Consider the following 13,962-nt stretch of genomic DNA (forward strand, 5'->3'; position numbering starts at 1 on the left):
TAATGAAGAAGCCTGGATAACAGTGAGGATAACACACCCCAAGAAAAAACATTTTGCTCAGATTTTTTTAAAGAGTGCAGGACCAGAGAGGAAATGTAAATCCTCACTGAGCAACTTATAGATTAAATTCTTGACTCAACAGAAGTTACTGTAAGAATTCCTGTAGTTCACATTTTTGGCTAGTCTATTGGAGTAGTGTTGTGTCTCTTTGATTTATGACATATTATCCCTCTTCAAATGTCTCAGAGTCAGTGGCTCATTTCTTCTCCAGGTATCCACCCCATCTGGCATGTTTATAAAGCTTGGAAGGACAGCCACAGCTCTCATGTTGCCTGTTGAGACATGGCACGTTGAAAACAGGTCATTGCACAGTGACATGTGATGGACAGTAGGAGAGATGGCCTAATTCATCTATTACCTCTATTTCCTGCAGCTCTGAATAAGGTATGACATAAAAGAAATGATTTGTGCACCATATGGTGGCCTGAGGATTGGAAGGCCATCTTCTTCCAGACCAGTAGCTGTCAACTTGTCACTTGTGGAAGGAAACCAAGAAAAGCAAATCAGGCAGCTTAAATTCACTGTACAGAAGCTTCATCATTGCTGAGAGTCCACAAATGGAAAAGAAAAAAAAAAAGTCAGAATTCACTGTCCTAGGGAACTTTTCAAGTTAAAAGTCTTTGGTTCCCATGTCCTGGCTAAAATACTACTGACAGCTAGTTGTTTCAGGATCTCAGCATCTCTCCTAATAAAAGAATGGAAGCTATGAATTGAACCTTCTTGGAGTTATCAGTCCATAAATCCTGGAACTCAGCAACCTCCAGAATCATTCTTACAAGTCATTGAACTGAAAATCTATTTTCCCTCTTTTTTATCCTTATCAGCAGCTCTTAGCATATACCTCACACACATATCTCCTTCATGGCAATCCAGGAATAACTCCGTGCCAGTGGGAATCTATTCAGCCTCTTTTGATTTCTGTAATAACCAGAGACGGATCCTCTGTGGTGCTCAGAGGGGCTGACTACTACTACTACTACTACACTACTACTAGTCAGTGTCTGACCATGTATCCAGCTGCTTAGCAGTCTGAAATAACAGCCCCATACATGATACAAGCTTGGGCTAGGCTGGTTAGCCAAAGTCCTCTAAGTTTACTTAATTGCTTTCAAGAATTTAGCAAAGGTTGATGAGGAAGTGTAGTCACCTGTCCACCAGCAGCTGGGCTGAGACCTCTGGAGTCATCAGCTAAATTACCCTGAATTGATGACCTGTAGAATAAAAGCACTACAGCTCAGTCCCCATGATGTACCCAGTCCTCATTTCCTTTTGTATTTCTTTAATAGAAAAATAACAGGAGAAGTAATTACTGGCCACGTAAAGTTTAAGTTCATACAATATTTCCTATGAGGCTTCAAGCAACTCCTTGTAAAAGCAGATAAGTTAATCTATCTTTTGGTTTGGGTCACAGTAGGTTTTCAGCTTTAAATCACCGTGGCATGGTAACTAATGGCATTTACCATAGAAATGATGTTGAAAAAACAAGGAACCTGACCAATTATTAGGTGTATATTTCCAGTGAAAACAACCCACATACAGGCAGTGTCAGTAAAAAAGGATGATTGATCATCTGGACTTTGTTCCCTTGCATTTTCCTCTCCTCTTTTTCTACAATGCAATATTAACTCTAGGGCAATTACTGTAATAAAATCTGCCAGCAGACTTTTCAGCATGAGGAGTTCTGGCACCACCAGGAGGGGCTCAGCAGGGCATTTTACCCCTGGAGGCTGAAACTGCACAGCAAGAGGAGCGTGGTCCTTCCCATCATTCAGCTTTCAGAAAGACCAAGGTAAGGGTTTTCTCCAGTTTGAATTCTTGGTAAAATGCTGAATGTTCCAGTCTTGACTCAGAGCTCATTAAAGTCAATGCAAAGATTCTCGTTGACTTTAACGAACAGTGGTTTGAACCCTGAAGCTATTATGTGATCAAAACGCCCACTAAACTGTAAACATGGAGGTGTTTTGTTTGCATTGCAGATATAATATTTGGCTACAAGGCAAAGATGCTTGAGATTGTTTTCTGTAGTGGTTTTTGTGCCTCTTTCTGATGCTCAGTATTTTTACTGCACTGTTTATAATTAGAATTTTGTTGATTAGGTTAAATAAACTGGAAAACAGAAGCAATCAAAAGCTACTGAAGTCAGTGAATTAAACTTGGCTTATCTTACAGAGTATGTATGTTGAACTGTTCGCTTCTAGTGAGAGAGAGCTTGTTCTTGTGGTACAATATGCAGTATACACAGATATTTTCTGGTCAGAAAAAAAGTCAAGGACAAAATGAAAGCTTAGAGCTCAGAGCTTCTCCCTGAGTGGTATCATTCTGAACAGCCTTTGGAAAGGTGTGTCACTTGTTCTCTAGACTGCCACAACACCCTGGGATGCTGTAAAAATAGCTGGCAGTGCCTGCCTGACAGGCAGGAGACGTGTGACCCTAAATTATGATGTTTTCCTTTACATGATGAAATGAATGCTGCCTTAGACAGAGGCTGAAACACATCTGTTTGCGGTGGGAATGCCATTTTAGGCCCATTTCTTTTGAAAGTAGGGTTGGAATTGCCAGGGATCAGCAGAGCTCCGGGCTCACAAAGAGGGCACTGTCTTTGAGGAGTCTTTACATAAACCCTGCACAACCGAGGCAACAGGAGTTTGCACAGCTGCTGCTGGAAGCAAACATGTACTTTTAGCTGACCTGGGCTGGTGACTTTGGGCGTTAAATCTGACGCTTTCCAGATGTAAAGCCCTCTCCTTCCACGGTCCCCAAACATTCAGTCCCCAGGTAAGAAGGAAAATAATAACAATAATAATAACAATAATAAAAGGGTGCTGTAAATGCCACACTGTAGTGTGTATTCCAGAGCTGACTTCTATAAATTGCGTGGTCCAGTTTGAAGGTGTGTGGCATTATCCTCTCCCAGGAGCTGTGTTTTGAACATTTGATTCAGAGCTAATTAGTGTTGCATGTACATTCAATCCCAACTCTGTCTGAGCAAACCAGGTGGCTACATATTAAGAGTTCTTTTTACCTGCTGGATTTGGTGAATATGGGTCTTTGAGTATAAGACTTCCATGGAATAGTCCTGTGCTGAGCCCCAGATCCATTCACAAGGTCAAAGGCATCTTGCCAAATAATCAACAAATTAAGCTTTGCACTTCATGGCAAAAGAGCCTTGTGCAACAGGAGACAGACTTAGTGGTGAGGATGTGATGGGATGCTTGTGAAGTATTCACTGCAGGGCAAGCTACAGAAGAGGGGCTGAAGGAGAGCCTGTCCTGTGTCCTGACTGCATCTGTGCAGGTTACGAGCTATGCTGCAGAAGCTGCAATGACTGCACAGCAGGCCCTGGGATAACATTTTTCACTTGACTCTCAGTAGGAAATGGAACCTCATCCTTGCCTCAAGTCCAGCGTAAATTGTTCTCCTGCCCAGATGGGTAATTTTTAACAGTAATTCCCTTTGCATCTCTCTGCAGCCCTTGGATGTTGAGAAGTTCTTAGGGAGGGTGATGGAAGGGTGTGGGGTTCCTGAAGAGGATCGTTTATTTTATTCCATTTTATGTAGGTGTGGTATTTATAAAGGCTCCAAAATTGGCAGCAAGAGAAAGACAAATATTCTGTTTAACAGCAGACTGCCCCTGCACAGACAGCTGCAGCCCAGCCTCTCCTCAGTCTCCTTGCCAATTCTCTCAAGCATGACCTGGCTTGAGGACCACCTTCAGTGAGATCAAAAGTTGATTTTCCTGGTGCTTGCTCCGCATACCATTTACTGCCTGTCAACTGGGTGGTGACTATATGTGATTCTGGCCTCCCTTATCTGAAGTACAGATAACTCCAGGGAAGACAATTGTTCGATGAAGGTCAGATCAGCTTCTAGAGAGCTTTCAAAGCCCTAGAGATGTGTTCCATCCCGGGAAGTGGCTACTCAAAACTGGGCCACTCTCTTCCAGGAATTTGTTGACTGTATTTCTCAGGGGACAGTATGAAGTTGCTATCATGTCTCACAGAGTTGACAGAGTCCACTTTGCATCATGGAGGAAGAAGTCCTCAAGGAAACGGCCTGTAGGAAATATGAGACATCTAAACCACAACCCCTGTGAGGCAGCATTGGGGATGCTTATAGGGAAATGAGGTTTTAATGGTTTATTGAACACATTCAGACTAAAACATAGTTTTCTGATTTTGTTCCAAGTGGTCCAGAAGAAAATACTGCTTCTTGACTTTCTTTAATTGAAAGAAAAAAAGAAGTGTATTTTTATTTCTTTATTCTGAAAAGGAAAAGGAGTTCAAAATCAGGATGTTTTTCTCCTTGAAAATTTCAATTTTGTGAAAACCACCTCTTTACTGGGCAGCCTTCCCAAAGGGAATCCCCAGCCAGCCCCACTGCTAATATCAGTGCACACTCTTTGGAGCTGATCCAAAGGTCATTCACGCCATTAGACATTTTTATCACGGACTTAAATAAACTTTGGACCAGGCTCTTTTGGCAGGAATATACACAGTCTGGAAACCTAAAAATAAATCCTGATTTCAAGCCATCCACAGCTCTTCAGCCACCATGATGGTCCGAAGGTATGAGCTTGTCAGAGTGAAGGTGATGAAGTGATTTGGCCATCCCTCTGGCTGGTTATCTTTTTCTGTTTGCTGTAATAAACAAGGAGACAGAGAGCATTCTACAGCCTAAAAGTTTAGAGTTCTTTATTAATTATTTCCCTTTGAATCACCAACTACAGACGGAAGATGTCTCAGAAAATTATCTGGTTTTTGCTTAGAAAGTTTTTTCAGCAGTAATAGCTCCTGAAATATATCACATTGTCATCCTCAGGTATAGGAAATGGAGAAGTCCCTCCATGGTGCAGTTTGACTGCAACAGTAGTTTTGAGAACCAGGGAAAGGTATGTCCCATGAGAGAAGAACTGCTCAGAGCAGTGCTTTTCATTATTTGTATCCTGTCCATGGTCTGAGAGGTTGACAGGAGTCAGAATGAGGAAAAAAAAAACCTTGGCTGCAATGAATCGTGATCATCTCATTCACTCTAGCCATTCCTCTTGCTGCACACCGTGAAGGGATCGCTCTACAAATACTGATAGCGAGTCTTATCTTGCAATTATTATGCCTAAACTCCATCTAAAGCCTGTTCCAGCTGTCTGTAACAGCCTGAGTCCAACCTTTGAGCAGAAAAAGCAAAATGTTTCAGCATTTCAATTAATTTCTCCTGCCACAAGTGCTTAATAGGCTCTCACTTCTTGCTTGCTGATGAATCTCTGAAGCTGAGCTCAAGTAACTGGCTACTCATTTGTACAAGTGGCCACATTTTCTGCTGCATTTCTGGGACTCAAAATGAACAGCAGTCCTTATTTACATGATGTATATTTAGTAGTCTAATTGTAATGGATGTAGTTTAATTTATGCAAATCGTCATGGTCTAATGCATCTTTAGCTCAATTGGAAAACTGGATGTGGAGAAAATTACAGACATTTTGGCTCTGTGGACCCTTTCCAGGATCAGTAGGTCTCTGTGAGGCAGTTCTTCTGAAAATGGCAATTGCCAAGAAGAAGGAGCTTGTTTGACATGCAGAATTAGGGAGGGCAGAGTGAAGAACAGGTGGATATACAATATGGGTATGAAGGCAGTGAAAAACAAGCTGTTGACGAGAGAGAGAGAAAATTAGAGGCCCTTAGTCAGAAGGGCAGTGGGCTTGCTCACACTGACAGCCTGGTGGATGGTCACAGACAGGATCCCGCTGGAGCAGTGTGCAGTCACAGCACTTGTTGGCTGTGGTCAGGTCACCAACCAGCGTGGTTGGCCCATCCATCTGACCACTGGCTATTTTGTTTTTTACACGTAACAGGAAAGGAAGTGTTTGCTTCATCCACAAGTTTCATAGCAGCCATTCTTCTGTTTCCTTCATCAACTTGTTGCTGCAATTGTCCCCATTCCCAAGGCAGCTCTCACAGCTGTGGCAGTCTCTGTTTAAGGGTGTTAAGTTGTGGCAGTAATAATGCTGGCTCTAGTGAGAATGCAAACGTGTAGTTTGTTGATCCTGGACTGCAGAGCAGTACTACTGCCTGGCAACTGCACCACAAGAGCTGGCAGGCAGAGCTGTTTGCAGCACACTCCTCTGAAAGAGGAAAGGGTGTTTTCAAATTTCTTCTTTCCCTCCCTGTCCTCCAAGTTAGAGCCTGCCAGGAAGCTGTGGAGAGAAGCTGTGGTGCTCCAAGCTAACTACAGATGTCTGAGCTCTTGCTTCAGGACGTGGACCCCCAGCAAACTTGCTGTCTCCATGGTTGGTGTGCATCACTGAAGGCTGAGGATGGCACTGGATCACTGGACCTGTCCCCTTTGCGAGCAAATCTGAAAACTCTTTTTAGGATCAGCATAATATCCTAAACATAATAATGTGTTCAGTGCATAAAGGATTTAAATGTGTCTTTTAGGAGACAACTTTTCATTGAAACCTGGTCCCATTTCAATCTCTCCTGAATTTTCAGTGTTCAGAGGCTGGGCTGAATCTGAGTGAAAATGTACCAGGGATCTTTGCTGGGGTTATTCACCAGCAGAAAATTGATGCCAGCAAACTAGGGGGGAAACTGTTTGATTTGTTCTTCCCCAACAGCTATCTTAATTCATGCACCTTGTTTGCTCTGTTTTACATGGATACACGTGATACTCCAGAAGCTGTGGAGAACTAGCAGCTCAAACACAAAGAGGTACCAGGGCATAGATGGAAAAGCTGGTGACCTGCAAGAGTATCTTTGTGTTTTTGCATGCAGCTGTCCTGTAAGTGTTTCACCAAGGCATTTTGTCTGTTAGAGAGCAAAATACCAATCCAGTGCAGTTAAGGAGACACTGCTTCCTACACAGCCAGGGACCATTTCTAAGTGCATCTTCATGGTGTTTGAATTTTAGGCAGTTTCTTCATTAATCTACATCTTGCAGCAATAATTTTTCCATCTTGGTTCTAGAATGCTTTTGCAGTTTGAAGTATCAGACTTACCTGTCAGTGCTCTTGTGAAGGTGGAAAAGCTTTTGTGTGCAGAGGGACTGAGGGGAGTTCACTCCTTGTAACTACGGCATGGCTTTGATGTGGAACTGAGTTAGGATGGCAGATTTCGCCTGGCTGTCAGAGTTTGCATGAGATATAACCAGGAACCAACCACCTGCCCCCGAGGTACAGCTGCCACAGAGAGAAAGACAGCAGCTGATTCATCATTCGTAGAAATAATGATAATTATATGGCTGAAAATTCAGAGGGACATCTATGTTGACAGCAGTTAGTTGTCCTGTTTGAAAATGGTCTAGAGAAAGAGGATAATGTGCAGGGATTGTGCTGTCACAACCTCACTTATTCATCTGCTTTGATGTCTCAATTAGCAGAACTAGGAGCAAGGGCAGGAGTGCAACTTCAGGGTTGTTTCCAGGTTTTTAGGGGTAAAAAAGGTATATTTACTAGAATAGGCAGGTCACAATTTTACTGAGAGATTGCTAAAGGAATTCAGAGCCTGTGGGGTTTATGACAAGGTGATGAAAGAGGAATTCTGATAGTTACCCAATAAGCTTCTTTTTCCAAGAACATAAAGTTAAAAAAAAAAAAAAAAAGAGGATTTTTATTTATTTATTTATTTTTATGAATGGGTTCTTGTAGCGTGCAGGCTGCTAACACTATCAACATTGTTTCTGGGGAACTCCAGACATCTAATCAATCTTCATTCTGTAAGAAAATGTTCCAAATTATACAAAAACCACATGGCTTCTCCTGTTTGTAGGGAAAAACCTGACCTGACCCCATCTGTGTTCCAGGATGGTTCAGTCCCCATCTTAGGACTAATTCCAGCAAGGCTTGTGATCCATTTTCATTGTCCTAGCACTCAGCAGAAAGCACTTTGTATAAGGATGCAGCTTTCCTTAAGTAAAGAGGGAAGCGTTCCAGGGAACACAGGGAAGGGAAGATGGTGTTAGGAGCATTGCATTACACATCCAAGCCGTTCCCAAGCTGTTCATGTTCTTTAGCATGTTGAGGCCACAGCAGATGCATTCGTGATCTTGCCAGCTACAGAGAATGCACCATTTGCCTCATATCAACTATATCATTTGCTCCCATTTCTGAGAGTCGTGCCCAGTTTATTGGTGGGGGCAGCATTCAGAGTGTGTTGGGTCAGGACAATATCAGCCACTGCTTCCAAGGCAGTTTGGTGCCCCAGAAGCCTTGCTACAGGAAGGGGGGCAGACATGTGAGGCTGGATAGTGAGTCCAGCAGGGCAAAGCCTAACTTCCCAGGCCAGGACTGCAGTCCTGCTTTTCTAATTGCTTGTGCTTGTTTTCCCTGAGGACTCCTTGCTGCCAGAGTTCCCCACAGGTTTCATTTCTGCGCCAGATGCCAGCATGCTGTTTGCTCCTGCTTTCCTGGACCAGGAGAGGCCAGCCCCTGCTGGTTGCTTCCATAGAGCTTGTTACAATCCCTCTTTAGGTTGTGGGGAGATTCTCTTCAGACAATATCTCTTCCAAAATGTTGAGGGCTTTTGTTTGGCCTTTATACATACGCATCTCATGCTGTAGACGTGGTGAATGTGAAATAAATAGTAGTTTTATTTTTTTTATATATAAATGCAAGTTCACAAGACAAAAGCAATTTTTCCTTTGAAGAAAAAATGATTTCTGCTGGAAAGATGTTCTTTGAAGACTAATCACTTCTCTCATAAATTACCCTGCTGTTTCCTATAGATATTGTGCAGAAGAGTGGTGCATCCTATCCTAGTCACTAGTTTCAAAGGCCAGTTCAAACCAAAGCAAATTGCAAGCATTTTGTTGCCTTCTGAATGGAGCAGAAAGTGTCTGAGGTTGTCTGGCAGAGCTGTTGCTTCACAGGACTCTTAGCAGTATGCTTCTCTGTTTGTTAAACCTGTGTTAAATGCAGCAGTCTAACTGCCTTTCTCAGCCCATTAGGAGGTTAGGAGGCTGACAACCAGTGTTGCCTCTCAGTGTTGTTTATTTATTTTTAAACAAATATACAAATGGCTACAACAATTTGAAACTGCTTCTTGTGCATAGCCAAGTTACATCTGCATCGCCAGGCGTGGTATCTATGGATCTCACCTTCCCTCCTCAGACTGCTGGTACCAAGCATTGGTGTCTCCTGGGAGTTGGCTGTGCTGCTGTCCTCCATCAGCACCGTGGCTGTGGAGCACAAGGCTCACCTCTCACATGGTCTTACTTGCAAACAGCTCCAGGGTCTGGTGCAAGGCACTCTCCTCCCACAGAAGAGGGAGAAAGAAAACAAGTCCCTTGACGTCAACCTGCCTGCAGAAATGTTTTCCTACTGAATGAATGTTTTTCTAAATATAAAATACCTGCCATCTGGCTAAATATACCTAAAAAGAAAGAGGTAGTGTATGGCACAGGTAAGCCTGCCTGGACCTTCTCTAGCATGTTTGGAAAAAAACAGTCAAGTGGAATATCCTACATATTGGTGCTTTAGCACTGCTGTACTGGTTTCTGTTGCCCTGAAAGCTTTGTCACCAAACTGATCGCCTGGTGTATTTACTGTTGTGTTTTGGCTCAAGCATCTCTCAGAGGATCAGTTTGGGTCACTAGCTACAAAAGCGACGTCTGCCAAGGCAGTTATCTGAGTGCTGTGCTGGAAGTAACGTAGCCTAAATGAGGAACTTCACTCCATCCTGATAACTTTGCACCATGTTCACTCTTTTTTTTTTTTTTATTTTCAGGCATTCTAGGATCAGAAATCACTAAAGGCCCGGGCATTCAGTGTGCTATGCACCAACTCTCTCAAAGCATTTGAGGCAAAGGTAGGTCAGGGAAGATACTGAGGGTATTGTAGCTCAAACAGCTACAAAAGCGAAGACGTGTCCCCTCCTGACTGATTGTGAGCCACGCAAGCAAGAAGTTTGTCCTGGGGCAGGGTGAGACCTAGATTGCACAATTCCTGGTGCTTTCCTTTCTACCCCGCACTTCAGTGAAAAACTACAACTGTATCCATCCAGGAAGCTAAGGCTGATCTGAGAGTCAAACTGCTTCCCTCAATGAGGAGGAAAAAACACATCTTGTGAACTTTTTATGTATAATACATTTGCTCACTCTTTCTTAAATAATATCAAGGAAAACTGAGAAACCTCAGCAAAAAATCTGTCCTGCCCTTCCTTTGTCTACATCCAGTGTGTTTTTGTTTCTTTCCAAAAACAGTTAGATTTCCGGACAAAGAGAATTGGAGCTGTGCTTTGAGTTTTTTGGCTCTTCTCAGTTCATGTCTCTCTGGCTATTCCTTTATTCAAACAGAGTCTTTTGTATGAAGTATATGAGGTTGAACCAAGGGCAAATATTTTTACAGTCTCATATTCTGAATTGACACCAGCCAACCCACCCTTCTACACTGCTCTAGCAGAATTTAATGTCAAGTTGTTCCCCTTCTTCAAAGGTCTGACTGTGCCCTTCAGCAAAGTCACAGGAGTCCCTCGACTCCATAGAGCAGGACTCTGAACTGTACTGTTAAGAAAAAAGCATTGCCTTGCAGTCACTCTGCCCTAACTAGGGCTGCGCTGCACAGCCAAAATGCAGGTGCTTTGTCTGAGTGAGGTGGGTGCTGAGATTTTGAGTTGCCTTCTCAGACAAAAGAGAGAAAACAACAATGAAATCTGCCCCTGTTTGTGAATAGGAAGAAGTAGAGAGTTGGAAAATGAAATAGGATTGAAGGAAAGCTGCTTTTCTAGGGACAGGCTTGAGAGAAGGAAAAACCTAGGAATAACTGGAGGAGAACATTCAAGACTTTGAAGCTGATAACATATTGCTCATTATCTTTCGTTATTTCTCTCTACTTCTTTCATCTGTTGGTTTGGTTGTTTTTTTTTTTACTTTGTGTTGGGTTTGTTTTTTGTTTTTTGTTTTTTTTTGGTTGGGGGACGTGGGTTTTTTGTTGTTTGTTTGTTTTACCATTTTGCCTTTTCTCAAGCCGCCTTCTTTCCATAAATTACTTCCTTGCTTTAAGTTTCAAGCCCTTGATGTCTGTTAGTTATTTTCTCTTTCAGCTACTTAATTGTTTTCATCCTTTTCTTTTCTCTTTGGCAGAAGGAGGTGACAGCATGAGAAAGTCTGGATGAAGGAGATCAAACCAGTAAGGAAGCCAGTTCCATTCCTTTATGAAGAGACATCCTGAAGTCACTTGCTGTAGTCAAACATTCCTGCAATGGCAAGTGCTGTGTATCTGAGGAGACTTGTGGTATGCTGTCCCTGCAATGGAGTATTTTGGTGAGTGGGTTGTTGTTTTTTTGTTTTTTTGGGAGCAGGATGTTTTTCCATTTTTCAGGGATGTTATCCCACCCTCATCTTAGTAACACATAAATTGGGATTTAATAGTAATACAGGCAATAATAAAGGCCTAAGAGATGTTAAAGTGCTGGACTTGACACTGGAGGAAGAGAGGGGAAATCACTGTGGCTGCTTCTGGACTTAAAGCAAAAGGCACTTTTCAGTGAAGTCCTTTGGAATTTGAAGCCAGTCACTGCAGTATCCACATAAGTACTCATCCCTCTGCTTCCTTCTCTGTCTCCATCAGGTTCCATTGATGTGCTTGTTGACTCATCTCTTCCCCCTCACTGCAGTTTGTATTTCAAATACAGCCTTTGTTCTGCCTGCCTCGTGGAAGCCTGAGCGCCAATGTAGTCAGGCATGGGTCTGTGGGTCTAGATGCAGTTATGTGTGGGCCTGGCCATCCCTGGGAGATTGTCCTTCTTTAGTGTGACTAAATTTACTAATCTTCTGCACTTTGGAAAGCTTCCAGACTCTTTCTGCCCCTTGCAAACTTGTAGGCTAATGTGCATATTGCTTTAATTTGTTCTTCAAATGAAACCCAATTATGCCTGTAGGTGCCTGGCTGTTAAGTCAGTAATTTACTTCACAGTAGCTTAGCATGTTTTTTGAACGCCTGTTTTGCTATGAGGTTTCTGTTCATTGAAGGAATGTGTAAACCTGTAAAATAGCACTGGAAAGAATTTCTTTGGATAGGTGAACCATATATATATTATTTTTTTTTCCCCTGTTCACCTGTAGGCCCATAAAAGAGCTAACTAAAGAACTCAAGGTTTGGTGCTGCTTTAACAAGCTTTCTTAACTTGTCAACTCTAACATAGTTGGTCTGGGTACAGATTGAGGGTGAAAGAGAAGGGGTAGAGGTTGTGATGCTGGCTGTCTTTCTGTATTCTCAAAATGGTATCAGCATAGTTTGTGAGGGGTGGGATGAGATGAACTTCAAGTGTTAAAGCACTTCTAATCTCAAAACATCTCTTCAGCCCTGCTGGAGGACCTAGAATCTCTCTCCTATGAGCCACCTTATCTTTTAAAGGCTTATTAGTGAAATTGCATTTTTCAGTGTCCTGTGCCCCTCCCTTGCCCTAGATTTGAACTGTCCTTGCCCACATAAAGCAAGTCTTCTGGTAGAGGTAGTACGTACTTCCTCAGGGAATTTTCACTGCCTGCTTTGCCATGGCAATAGAGACTTGCTGCACAGGTTGGACCTTCTCATTCTGGGTGAACAGAGCAGCCTCACTTAAATCAGTGATGTAGTGCTGGTTAGTGCCTTGGGGGAAAACTGAGACAGGGAAAGAGTGGGAGCAGTGGTCCAAAGAAGGGAGTTGAGAGGGACGTGCCTGGGAAACTGTGTGTTTCATTCTGCTCCATGCCAGTGGTGCTCTGGAACCCTTGGCAGAGCTGCAAGGAGTAAGTGCACTTGGAAGAATCAGAGCAGCAGCTGCTGGCAGCTGCACCACCAGTTGTGCTGAAGTGGAGGAAGCAGTCCTGCACAGCCTATGAGGACTGCATGAGCAGTAGTAGGTTTATGCTGCAGCAGCCAAAACTTAGTTTAAACAAACGAAAAGCTGTCTAACCTCAAAGCTGCAGGCATTCATCAGCCTCCACAGAGGCAATGTGTCCTGGGGCCAACTAGGACTTTTTCTTGATTTATCCCGGCAGGAGCCTTTGGTTCCCAAGTGGGTTAAAACTCCAGGCAGTCTCCTGCACAAAGCTTCACTGACCTGAAAGGGTCTGCTTCTGAGGCTATTTGAAGCAGGACCGAGGGTCTTTGTGGAATAATTCTGAATAGCCAGCGTGGATACAGCAGTACCAGTCCTTTTATAGTGACTAAATTGGAGTCCTTTCTAACCCACGTGTTTTTACTTAAGTCTCTGGGGATTTGTGATCCCCCAGTGTAATAACTCTCTCTCTCATTCAGCTCTCATTTGCATGCGCATCTTTAAAACAGAAAAACAAAGTATTTCAAAGCTTTCTCTGTGTTAGGACTGTTTGGGTGGTGTGGCTTAAAGTGGTTTGCTGTATTCCATGTTATTCTGTTCGTTAATAAATGGTGTTTACTTCACTGGCAGTATTCCCTTCTTTGCTGGCTACCCTCCTACAAAGTAATCAATGACACTTACTAGGAGGCTCAAGAAATCTGATAGGAGCAGGCATGTCTCAGATGGGATGAAATGTGAAGAGAATCAAAGGACCAACGTTGGTGCTTTGCTGGGAACAGGACAGGGCCACCTCTAGATAATGGGATGTTCTTTATGACTTTCTAAGAAACAAGGCTACATTTTCAGCCCTGACATCTTAGTAGCCTCAGGCTTTTGGAAAGCTCCATTTCATTTAGATTCTGGCATTTACTTTTGTTTGCATGGACTGTAAAGACCTTTTTATTCTGATTCGCAAGAGCTGTTTACCATTCAGCACATGTGGTCTGCATTCTCACACTAAAATCTTTTGAGAACTTGGCGCAACCCTTTTTAGTTCTCTGATCAATGCTGGCTAAGGAACAATGGGAAAAGCCCATGAAGGTCTGTTGCTAAAAATGTGCTGCCCCTATTCTCATTAACTAGCAACCTCAGCTGAGGTAGGGGTTGCTGGCTT

At 43.0% G+C, this 13,962-nt stretch overlaps 1 long non-coding RNA gene across 1 annotated transcript in view; it reads left to right on the forward strand.

Moving 5' to 3' along the window:
* Positions 1–1,283: 1,283 nt before the first annotated feature.
* LOC104913533 overlaps positions 1,284–13,962 on the forward strand; it is a 42,547-nt gene continuing 29,868 nt past the window's right edge. The window contains exons 1-3 of the long non-coding RNA XR_004161582.1: positions 1,284–1,849; positions 9,777–9,857; positions 11,131–11,310. This is a non-coding gene — a long non-coding RNA (uncharacterized LOC104913533). The remainder of the gene's footprint in view (positions 1,850–9,776; positions 9,858–11,130; positions 11,311–13,962) is intronic.

The sequence above is a fragment of the Meleagris gallopavo genome, chromosome 17, assembly GCF_000146605.3.
Source record: "Meleagris gallopavo isolate NT-WF06-2002-E0010 breed Aviagen turkey brand Nicholas breeding stock chromosome 17, Turkey_5.1, whole genome shotgun sequence".
NCBI classification, from domain to species: Eukaryota; Metazoa; Chordata; class Aves; order Galliformes; family Phasianidae; genus Meleagris; species Meleagris gallopavo.